This window comes from Sphaeramia orbicularis, chromosome 2 (genome assembly GCF_902148855.1).
Source record: "Sphaeramia orbicularis chromosome 2, fSphaOr1.1, whole genome shotgun sequence".
NCBI classification, from domain to species: Eukaryota; Metazoa; Chordata; class Actinopteri; order Kurtiformes; family Apogonidae; genus Sphaeramia; species Sphaeramia orbicularis.
Genome location: NC_043958.1, coordinates 12,656,987 through 12,668,684, shown reverse-complemented (window position 1 = coordinate 12,668,684; position 11,698 = coordinate 12,656,987).

The window sequence follows — 11,698 nt, the reverse complement described above, 5'->3', positions numbered from 1 at the left end:
TGTTCTTTCTATTTATTTCAATCATCCTTTCCACTGACTGTTGAGAAAATAGATATATTAGAGATATAAACTAAAGAAAATGAGCCTACAGTACACATGTAAATATGAACGAATGTACAATGTGTGTGTGAATATCTGTATGCGCCTAAGATGTACATGTCAATGGAAAATTATAAAAAGCAATAAATAAATAATTAGAAAAAAAATAGTGGAATGGGAGGCAGAGAGGGCCTAATTTCCAAGATATTTGGTAAGAGAGTGAAAGGAGACAAGAGGATTTGTGCTGAGAGGGCCCTCAGGGGCTGATCTTAACAAGGAGAGAGCAGATGGATTCTTCGAACACACACACACACACACACACACACACATATAAATATATATATATATATATATATATATATATATATATATATATATATATATATATATATATACACATACACTCCAAGCAATGTTATGCTCACTGGGAGCCTCTAGGGGCCAATATGACACTGGATGCAAAGTAAAATATTTCCAGATCCCCTCTGAGCTTGTGCTGCAGAAAAACCTGAATTTAGATTTAGACTTGTCTAACAGAACTGCTGGATCATTTTGCTGGCCACACACACTCACACACAGCAGCATGAGTATGGATGTGGATCTGGACAAACAAGAGACAAACTGCGATGCACACACACACACAGAAAAACACACAGAGGAGCATGGATTTCTCTCCGGGGCCCGAGGGAACGATCTTAGCCTCTTAAATATGACGGAGCCAGAGAGATGGATTTACTGTGGTGGGGAGGGATGAGAGAGGGCAGCCCTGATGGATGTTTTCACTACACACACACACACACACACACACACACATATGCTTAGCAGAGCTGCATGATCGTTCAACAAAATCAATAACACTCTGACTAAGGCACAGAAAGTCCTGATCCCGTCTCGTTTTCTCCCTTGCACACAATCTGCTACTATATTCCCATCAATACACACACAAACACACACACAACAAGCACGTGCATCCTCCCAAAGAGACACTTCTGTTAAAAGGTCAAATGCGAGCAAACATATACATCTTATCATTTAGGCCTCATTGCTTTGTTGCTATGACAATGATCCACACCCCAAAGTACCAAGATAACCATTTCAGCTGCACAGGGGGAGCTGAGAGTACATGAATACACGTGACCAACTGTGAGCCACCTAAAAATGCCGCTGTCAGACAGGCAAAGTGTGAACAAGTTCATGCATTTTTTGAGCGCATGTAGGATTAGGGTCATCCATATGATGGCGAGATTAACGAGCACAAGAACAAGATGTTGCCAGCATCTGTTATTGCTCTGTCTGTGTGCATTATTCTGGATTTATTTAATTAAATGGTTTATATGTGCTATTGTGAATGCTCTTACAAGTGTTTTTAATGTATTTTCAGCAGAACTGACGCTGACAAAAATATGAATATATTTGTGGATTACAGTCTGTGGTGGGTCAGCTGTTTCAGAAAAGCCTCATTTTTGGAAAACTCCTTCAGTCTGATCATGGCGGGATTTGCAGGACGCCTCTGACATTTTGAAGCTAGTTGTTTTTGTTTGGTTACTTGAGGGAAACAACAGCATTTGCAGCTGACTGAAGAATTTTTTTAACAAGCACCAAACATATGTTAAATGTCACTTACACTTTACAAAGGCTGGATTGAATATTATAAAATATGAACGTCTTGTGACATTTTGTATTGATTTTTCTCATCCCTGCTGTTTCTCCAACTCTCCCTCCATCTGTTTGTCTCTCTGTCAATCTTCTGCACACACACTTGTGAATGAAGTGCTGACACACACACGCACACACATAGCGCAGCATGTCGTATGGTGTGGGCAGCTGACATTTCACCGCAACCAGACTGCCAGTCAGATTTGGAATCAGTCACGCAAACTAATACGCACACACACACACACAATCATACATGCACATCTTTCCAGTGAATGGGGGGATTTTTCTTCATCCCGGTTTACTTGATCAAGCACACGTGTGTACTGAATTCACATTACATAACGCTTCATTCCCTGCTCTGACTTTCTGCCATTTACTTACCCATGTGTGCAATGAATCACCAAGCTGCCACAGTTTAATATAGCATGCACGTGCAATGTGTTATATAACAATCCAATCATCATGTAATTAATAGCTGCTTCATGTATGCACAAAATATTTCATAACCTCGGGGGCCAAAAAGATAATAACACTGTAAAAGCAGCAGAAAATATAAAAGTGATGACTAGAGAAATAATCTTCACTCATCCATGCATAATAAGAGCAGTGTTGGCTTAAAATCTAGCTTAGTTAACATCTGCAATGAAGGCAAAAGCAAAAATTCAATAGCTAAGCAAAATTCTTAAGTGGAAGCATTGAATTTTATTACTTATATAATTTTTGTAGATTGAAAAAGCACCAAAAACTATTATGAACAATACATTCCATACAGTGAGATGAAAAAATTTAAGAAATTATCTACATTTCCCATGTGTGTTCTAAAACAGCCATATATTATGCTCACAATTATCAGAATGTGTGCTATTGTAAAGGGCATCAGATAAATAATGCCTCTTTTTTACACTACTTGCTTTGATGTGGAAAAGCCTCCCATTCCATATCTGTTCACGACAAACTAGAGATGATTTGAGAAGTTAAGTCAGGACATTTATGGATATTTTTAGAGTGATGCTTTGTGTTTTGCTTTTTAGGAACATGTCAAAAAGACAAAAACCCAACATGTGTTAACATTAGCCACAGTCATAGTTATGTAAGTTTACTACAAAACATAAAAAGTAAAGGAGGGAGGTACAGGGTGTCACATTGGTAATCCTCTCCAACAACATTTCGGGGTTTTATCTTTGCTTTTATTCTTAAACTCCACCAAAAGACTCAAAAAATACCTCTTCACTTATCTCGTCACTACACTGGATGACAAGTGGAAGACGCTTCACTTGTTTTCCAGCAACCAGGGAATAAAACATTAGGAGCATGTGCCCATGAATGAACAAACGGGTATTAAAGTACAGCACAAATGTCATCCCACATACACCATCTTCACTGCAAAACTCAAAAGTGCCATTATTTAATCTTCCACTCTGATATTTAATGGAGATTAGTAGGTTTTCAATCAGGGGAGTAGTTCATTCACTGCTGCTTTTGCCTTCATTCATTTCTCCTTCTCAGCTTCTGGCCATTCATTCAGAGAAAAAATACTGCAGCGAGTTCCAGTTGACAAAACATTATGGAAAAAAAGGCTCTTTACAGCTGCAGTCAAAATAAAACAACTAATTTATATGATTAGCTCCTTAGTTTAAGATTGAAAACCAACAGCTGTGCTTTTGCATTGGGAGTGGGTTCGACCACCATCTGCACAAATGTTGTTTTATAAGAATAACTGTGTTTGTCTGTTCATATTGTATGCAAATTCTGGTATCATATTCTTAAACTACTTGTGTGTGCGTTTGTAGCTGGTGTAAAAGTAACCATGGTAATAAGATAGCAGGAGAGGTGAAAGATGTTTTTTATAGAAACAGTTTAATGATTTCCTATTTTGTGCCATCTGTTTTTTTTACATCTCTCCGTCTCACACATACACACCAGCAGATAACACTTCCATTCTCCTTTTTTTTCCTGCTGAATGGACACTTTCAGTTTGATTGCATCAGTAAAATACTTTCTCAGCATGTGTATTTCTCCGCCAGTGTTGCTAGAGGAAAGTATGATGACAATGTTCTCCATGTGTGGGTCCACAGTTGCCCAGGGGGGAAAAAAAAAGTCTCACACTATCATTATCTCTCTTCACCGAAGCTGCAAGTTCCTGAGAAGTGGGCCAACTTCATCTTTAATGAAACAGTAAGGAGAGAGGTGGAGAGTGAAGAAAGGCTTCAAAGTACTGAAAGGGAAAATATTCTGTGCATGTATGAGGTTGTGGATGTAGAAAACAGTCCTCAACTATAATGAGGTTCTATAAAATATGCGCAGCTAATGACAATCCACAATAATGCTCAGCTGCATCTGTGTGTACGCAAAATCTCTGGGGACTGAAAATGAATTTATTCACTTCAGATTCATGCACAGTGTTGGTTCTATGAATTTAGTCATGTTTTCTTTGCTAATGACATGTTGAACTTATGCATCTCACTATTCAGTAAACTGGCCACTTCACTTTGGCTTCCATATATACCGTATTTTTCTTTTTATTTTCACATCAATTTGAGAAATATCACCCCAAATCTTTATTAGATACACAGTTCTGACTAAAACTTGACTTCTACTGGATGGCAGAAAATGGATTGTTCTTTACTTGGGGCTGAAAACTTATAAAACGAGTGGGAAAATATGGTAGTTAAGTACAACTTATAGTGAAAAGTGAAAGAAAAAACTAAGATTTTCCATTTTAAGAATTTAAAAAAAAAATAAATTGATAACTGCACCACATTTGCAAAATTGAGATGGGCAGCAAACACCTCGAAAAATAAGTGGTACTATAAAGAAAGAGCTGGAGGAACATTTTGAAGTGAATTCAGTTAATCGACAACAGGTCAATAACATGACTAAGGGCATATTAGTGAGGCTGAGCTCAGAAATCCAGATATTTAATGACTGATCTGTAAAAACTTCATCTATAAATTGTGGAACAACTTCACAATAGTGTAACATCACACATTGTGAGGATTGAATATCATCTTGTTCAACACATAACATAAAAAAAGACAATGATAAACTGGAGGACTCTACACATGCAAGGGAAAAGGTCAAACATCTATATTAGATACTCCAGATCTTCAAGTGGTGCTGCTTAAAACTAGGTATGATTCTACAGGGTGTATCAGGAAGTAGACTCTCAGAAAAAACAACATAAAACCAAAATGCAAAGACATTTTGAAGACCTGGTAATAAGTGTTTATTAACCATGTAATTCTCCACTGACTGACACCAGTGTCCTGGATCAATTTTCATGCTTCACTGAACAACGCTAATTTGAATTGTGCATAATAAAAGTCTTTTGCACATGGAAGTGTGAGGGTTAATATGAGATCTGTCACCATGGGTGACAAGTTCCATTGGTCTTTTACTTGCAAATATAAAACAGGAAAAAAATTATCACATGTTAACCCCCTACTATTGATACAACGATTTCACACATCAGTCAGAAACTGAAAATTAATAGCAAAATTTGCTCAGTGAGTCAAGATTTGGGTTTTACACTTCAGGATTTTAATTGAAGGCACACACGTCTGTTAGTTGAAGGATTCCAGCATGTATAGTCTTCCACATGGGCCCCATTCCTTGTCAAATTTGTGCCCTGCTCAACACATCTGCAAATTACCATGATGGAAGAACCAGATGATGCAATGAATTACGTATACTGACTGAAATGTTTAAAATGTCAAATGCTCAGCTCAGAACAAGCTTAAAGAATCCTCACTAACAGCCTTAACCCCTTGTGTTTGGCATGATAGACTCAAACATGTCGTTAATGTGAAATCTTTGTAACGACGGTAGGGGGTTAACATGCAATTATTTTTTTTCTGTTTTATATATGCAAGTAAAAGACCAATGGAACTTGTCATCCATGGTAACAGATCTCATATTAACCCTAACACTTCCATGAGTAAAAGACTTTTATTTTGGATAATTCATATTGGCGTTGTTCACTGAAGCATGAAAACGACCCAGGACACTGGTGTCAGTCAAGGGAGAATTATATGGTCAATAAACGATTAAGACCAGATTTTCAAAATACCTTTGCATTTTACTTTTATGTTGTTTTTTTCTGAGAGTTTAATTTTTTCTGATACACCCTGTATAATAGAAATCATTGCATGGGCTCAGGAACATTTTCAGAAATGTGTGAACACAGTTAACCATGCCATCCACAAATATAGGTTAAAGCTCTATCATGCAGAGAAGAAACCATATGTGAACATGACCCAGAATCACTGCTGTCTTCTCTGGACCAAATCTCATTTAAAATGGACTGAGGCAAAGTGGAAAACTGTTCTGTGGTCACATTTCTTTTGTGCCCTCCAGACTAAAGAGGAGAGGGACCATCTGACTTGTTATCAGCACTCAGTTCAAAGCCCTGCATCTGTGATGGTATGGGGTTGCATTACTGCCAATGGAACAGACAGCTTGAGCTTTTACAAAGGCACATCGGTGCTGGAAGGTACATACTGGTTTAACCCATAAAGACCCAGTGATACTTCTGTTGCACTTCCCAAATGGATTTTTCTCTATTTTGGACTTTTCTTAAGTGATTTCTCACCACTTATTCTAATATTATGCTCAGTATTTTGCATTCTTAAAGGAAAATCAGATGTTTTCCTGTACTTAATTCATTGGTTATGTAGATGTTCATAAAAGCTCAGAAATGGAAAAAATTGAGAAAATGGAACAAAAAGAGACTTTTTCAGTAAAATATATCAATAACTGAACATAAACCAAGCATCTCCATCCACTGTCATTGATCCAGCTCCATGGGTTTTACTGGTGAATCAATGTTGTTGAAGATGACAGTGTTTCCATGTTGACTACGGAGCCTCTGAACGTCCAAATGGGTCATATCCAGGTGTGAAACTAACAATTGTGGGCCCCATGAAAGGTAAACGTTGTGGACCCTTTCATAAAATTCAGTATGTGGTCGATCTGTTGGAGAGCCGGGGGGGTCCCATACAAAACATTGCTTACACTAGGGTGAAAACGAAACTGAAACTTAACATACTTTCAATGTCCGACCTCTACGCCTCTCTTATACAACGGATCTTACGCGAAATCTTCACAACTTCCAGCCTGTATCCACTGGACCCCTCCACTGCTCTATGGGCCCCCCACAAATGCTGGGCCCCATGAATTTGTCATGTTTAACCCCCCCTTATTGGCACCCCAAGTCATATCTGATGACCATGAAAAGATGACAAACTGCATTTTACACCTATTATTTACATGTATTGACAGGTTTAGTGGATAAACAGTTATTTAACTTTTTAGATCAGTAAATGATTTTGGTCGGCAGTGGATGCTTGGGTCTTTGTGGGTTTAGAACAACATATGCTCTAGTCTATATGATGTCTTCTGCAAGGATGACCTTATATATTTCAGCAACACAGTGGTGCAGCTGCATAATGCATCATGTACAACAGCATGGCTTCCCAGTTCCCAGAAATGCTGTTAAAAGAAGAAGGAGTGCTACAGAATAGTAAACATGGATTTGCAAAATATTGCATTCTGCTTTTATTCACATTTCACACTGGCATCCATGTTGTTTGGAACTGGGGTTGTATTAGCCTGGCCTCAGCTAGGGGTTATTTATTTTTTATAACACCCATCTGCAGGCCCTTTATTTTGTTGTTTGTTTTAGCCTTTTGTAAAACCACTGGAAAGCTCTAAAGAACAGGACAGACAGCTTTACCTTAGTGTCTGTATGTAAGCAAGAGAAGTCGATAAATAATGCAGTAGTACAGTGTTCATGTAAGTAAACCACTTCAGGCTGTCGACATTCTACTGCCTGTCATTCATAATGTTGCAAACAAAAACTTCTGAACCAGCTGAAAGTTTAGAGGTGAAGTTCCCCATGCCCCCCCCCCCCACCCATGGTTTCATCCTTTCACATTTTCTGTAATTTCAAGGTCCTCCAAAGCTAATGGGGAGATTAAAAAAGACAGAGATAAGTAATAAAAAGAGCAACAAGTGCAACTGAAAAGGTAAGTGACTGCAAAGGGTTCATGCAGAGGACACTTTTGTTAGCGCGCAACTTGGTTACCATGGTAACAGAAGCCCCAGCAGTAGGATGAGGGCCTTAAAATAACTCACATTTCTATATATATGTTTAACATCTGTCTTGAATTGAGTATCTTTGTTTCTCAATTTCCAACCACTTTATTCATAAATGCTATTATTCTCCACGGCTAAGGGGAAGTTTGTTGTGTATTTAAGGCACAAAGATGCATTCAGATTAATGTGGACAACACCAGAGGACTAAAAGTAACCCATACTCCCAATAAATTATTAAATGTACCAATATGCAATGTTGTATATGACAGGCATCATTTAGCCACCATAGTCGTCTTCTTTCTGTTGTTCCCTCAGTAATTATTCTCTCGCACACTCCTTAGATAACCTGGCACTAATTAGAGACATCGGTTAATTAAGGCCAACAAACTGCATGGGCTTCACAATAAGCAGCTGTGTGAGTGTGTGTATGCTGAGTACATTACTCACATGGTGTGGGGGGTGTAGTTCAACACATGCTACCCCAAGGCAAACACAAACAAGATTTCTATATAAAAAGAGCCAAAATTAGGCACACATTGCATAATCTGATATGATTTGTAATTCATTTTTAGTGGTGGTGCCATGCAAGTACGTAGCCCCTGGACATCCACCGCATCCTACAACCCCTCTAAACATGATCATAGACCCCTCCCCAGTGTTCATTAAGTCATAATCATATTACTTGAGCTAATATGTGTATCATTAGAAGACATAGAGTCTCCATATTTTGGTATTTGGGTGTTTTTATGAAAATCATGAACACTTAACAACAATTCGTCATAAAATCAAGACATGTGTCGAGGATTATTCATGTTCCTTTAGACCAGGGAAATGATTTAAGGATGTTTAAGTTGCATTATAATTTAGTTATACATTAATTAGAATTAGAACACACTCATAATCTGTTTATTCAGTCAAAACTATTCAAAATCCATGATCTTGTAAAATATTACACATCAATAATCTTATTCAAAACACTCAACAAATTACTACCAAGAAATGTACAAAAGTGTTTTCCAATTCGGGAGAGTACTCATAATCTGAGAGGTTTGGAGATTTCACATTACCCAAATTTCAAACCACTCGCAAACGTTTTTGTGTGTCTGTATGTGGAGTGAAACTTTGGAACAATCTGGATATCCAGTGCAAGTAATACCAAAATATACACAGATTTAAACTGTTACATAAACATATAGTCTGGTCCCAGTATAAAGAGAGAGGGTCCTACTACTTAGTTTACATCGATAACACAAGACCAGACAAGAAAAGACCAGACAAGACAAGACAAGACAGGACAAGATCAGATAAGATAAGATAAGATAAGATAAGATAAGACAAGATAAGCCTTTATTTGTCTCACAAGGGGAAATTCCAGGTTACAGCAGCGAAGCACAGGAAGCACATGAGCAGAAGAAGTGCAAAATCAAAAAATAAAGACAAATTGAAAAAGCGATCTGTACTATTTACAGTTGTGCGTATGTTGATCAATATTCTGTCTTATAATGTTAAAGTGTGCTTGTTGTTCCTCATCTAGTTGATATGTGTTGTCCTTACCATTGCTGGTATGTAATTATTATAATGTAAGTTGATGGTTAACTGCTACCCGTTGTAACACCACCAGAAATCTACTTTGTTTCTATTTTTCACACACATTTTGGTTATATAATGTAAATACTGTTGAATGAGTTTATTCTAATTTGGTATAGGCCATTTTGTTCATTGTTCTGGCTTGAAGTCTAAGGACAGGAGTGAGTATTTAAAACATTATTATGCTGTTATTTGATGATGAAAAGGGGGGTGGGATTAAATAAGTTTTTCATCTTCCTACTCCTTTTTCGAGTGTAAATGAATGATTTTGGAATTCTGAACTTGTATGTATTCTGTAAATGTTCGAAACAAATGAATGAATGAATTTTTATATACAGACATATATAAATAAATAAATAAATATATCGAAGCAATTGTCAATGTATCAACATCTGCACTGTGTGATGTCAACGACTCAAATCAAATGAAGAAAGCTATAATTCAATGATATTTATTTTTACAGTAACTCTGGACTCTGGAGGGATAAGTAGGCTGACTTGAGTACTTCCATTTCATGCAGCTTTATTCTTTCACTCACTGAATCTCAGAAGCAAATACTGTGTCTTTCACTCCACATTTTCATTTCGTCCATCCCCTTCCTGTCCAGTGAAAAACACATATTTCCAAATGACTTGGAACAAACTAAAGGATTAAATCTTCCTTTATGGGCTGAGAAAATTCTACTCCTTAAGCTAAATAAAAAGGCCTTCGCTTTAAAAACCCTCCAGGATTAAAGCTGAAAACAGCTCATGCAAAGTTATCGTCTAAAGGAAACACTGTTTACACTGGACAGCAAAGCTACAAACATATGGTGATCTTAAAGAATATGACACATTGCATTAAAAACACATCACTGCACAATAACTACTTTGTGCTTTACACTTGATGTGCGTTTAGCTGAATAGTACAATACTTGTAATCTTTAAAGTTATGAGGATACAATACTGAATTGTTTTGGCTGACCTTCAGGTGAGAAAATGTGAGACAAAGCAAGAACAGGATTAAAGAGTGTGAATTTTGAGTGATTCAGCTAAAGGAAATGGTCAGCATGCATGGCAGATGGTTGCCAGCGGCGACCCAGTGACGTGACGGCATCAAACTGCTCTCTCCACATCTGTCATAACGTCGCTCTGTGTGTGTGTGTGTGTGTGAGAGAGAGAGAGAGAGAGAAAGAGATTGTATGTAATTTATATCCACATCTGCCACTAAAGCCCTTTGTGCGCTGCTTGACTTAGCGTGCACTGAAATGCCACTGTACTTTAAACCTCTCTCATCTCTGCTCCAACCAGGGCACATGACTTCCAGTAACACGTACAGTTAACATCATTCACAGAGGTGGCTTAAAATGCCACTGAACTGTTCAACGCACACCATTTATGATACTGCAACTCATTATGTAAGTACAGTAAAGGAACGTTCATAGAGGCGGATGCATTTCATTTATTCAGTTAAAATTTAGCAATGAACTCAGTGTATACGAGGCTAAACGAAGCATAATGTATGGTAATGTACAGCACTGTGCAAATGTGCAAGTCCATCTTCAGCTTTGTTGTTTTTGCAGGATTTTAACGAATATATTTTATTATATTTATTATTTATTTCTCAGTTCTTTTTCTTCACATGGAACAAGAAAGTACAGGAAATATGAACATAGTGTTAAAACCACACAAAAAGCAGAACTAAACCGTTTGTACGGGCTAAAGTCAGTATATAATGTGACTTCTGTTCCCATGACAAAAAGTAGCCTATAGAATAAGAAACACCGGACATATGTTGAATGAAATCTAGTGGAAAACACCAGAAGATTAGTGCAGTAAATGTCATTGTCTGGACAAAAAGTTTAAAGATGTGTTGAGTTCAAAGAGCACCTTGGTTTATAGAAGGTTTTATTTTTCTTGTAAGTTTTGTTTTTAATGCTGTACATCATTGCTGAAACTGAAAATTGCATGTGTGGTCCATTAAACGTTTCTACTGATGGCTTTTTGCACAGTACAGTAGTATGTGTTACATAATGTCCATAACTATATCTATTTTATACATTATCAGAGCACAGTAATACGTACGTACGAGCCTGCATAATGGCTTTCGCATCCTTTTATGTTTAAAGACAAACACAACTATATTATGTTGGAAAACAAGAGATGCCAAAACTACTGTCAATAATTCATGTTCCAGTTTTATCAGTGGGATAGACAAAAAAGATCACAAACCAACCTAAAAAGTGATCAATCTATACATTTCATCAGAGTGCAAAAGAAGGAGATGAAGTACTTCTCTGCCATCTATCAGCTGTCTGTGTATGTGTGTGTTTTCTCGTCAG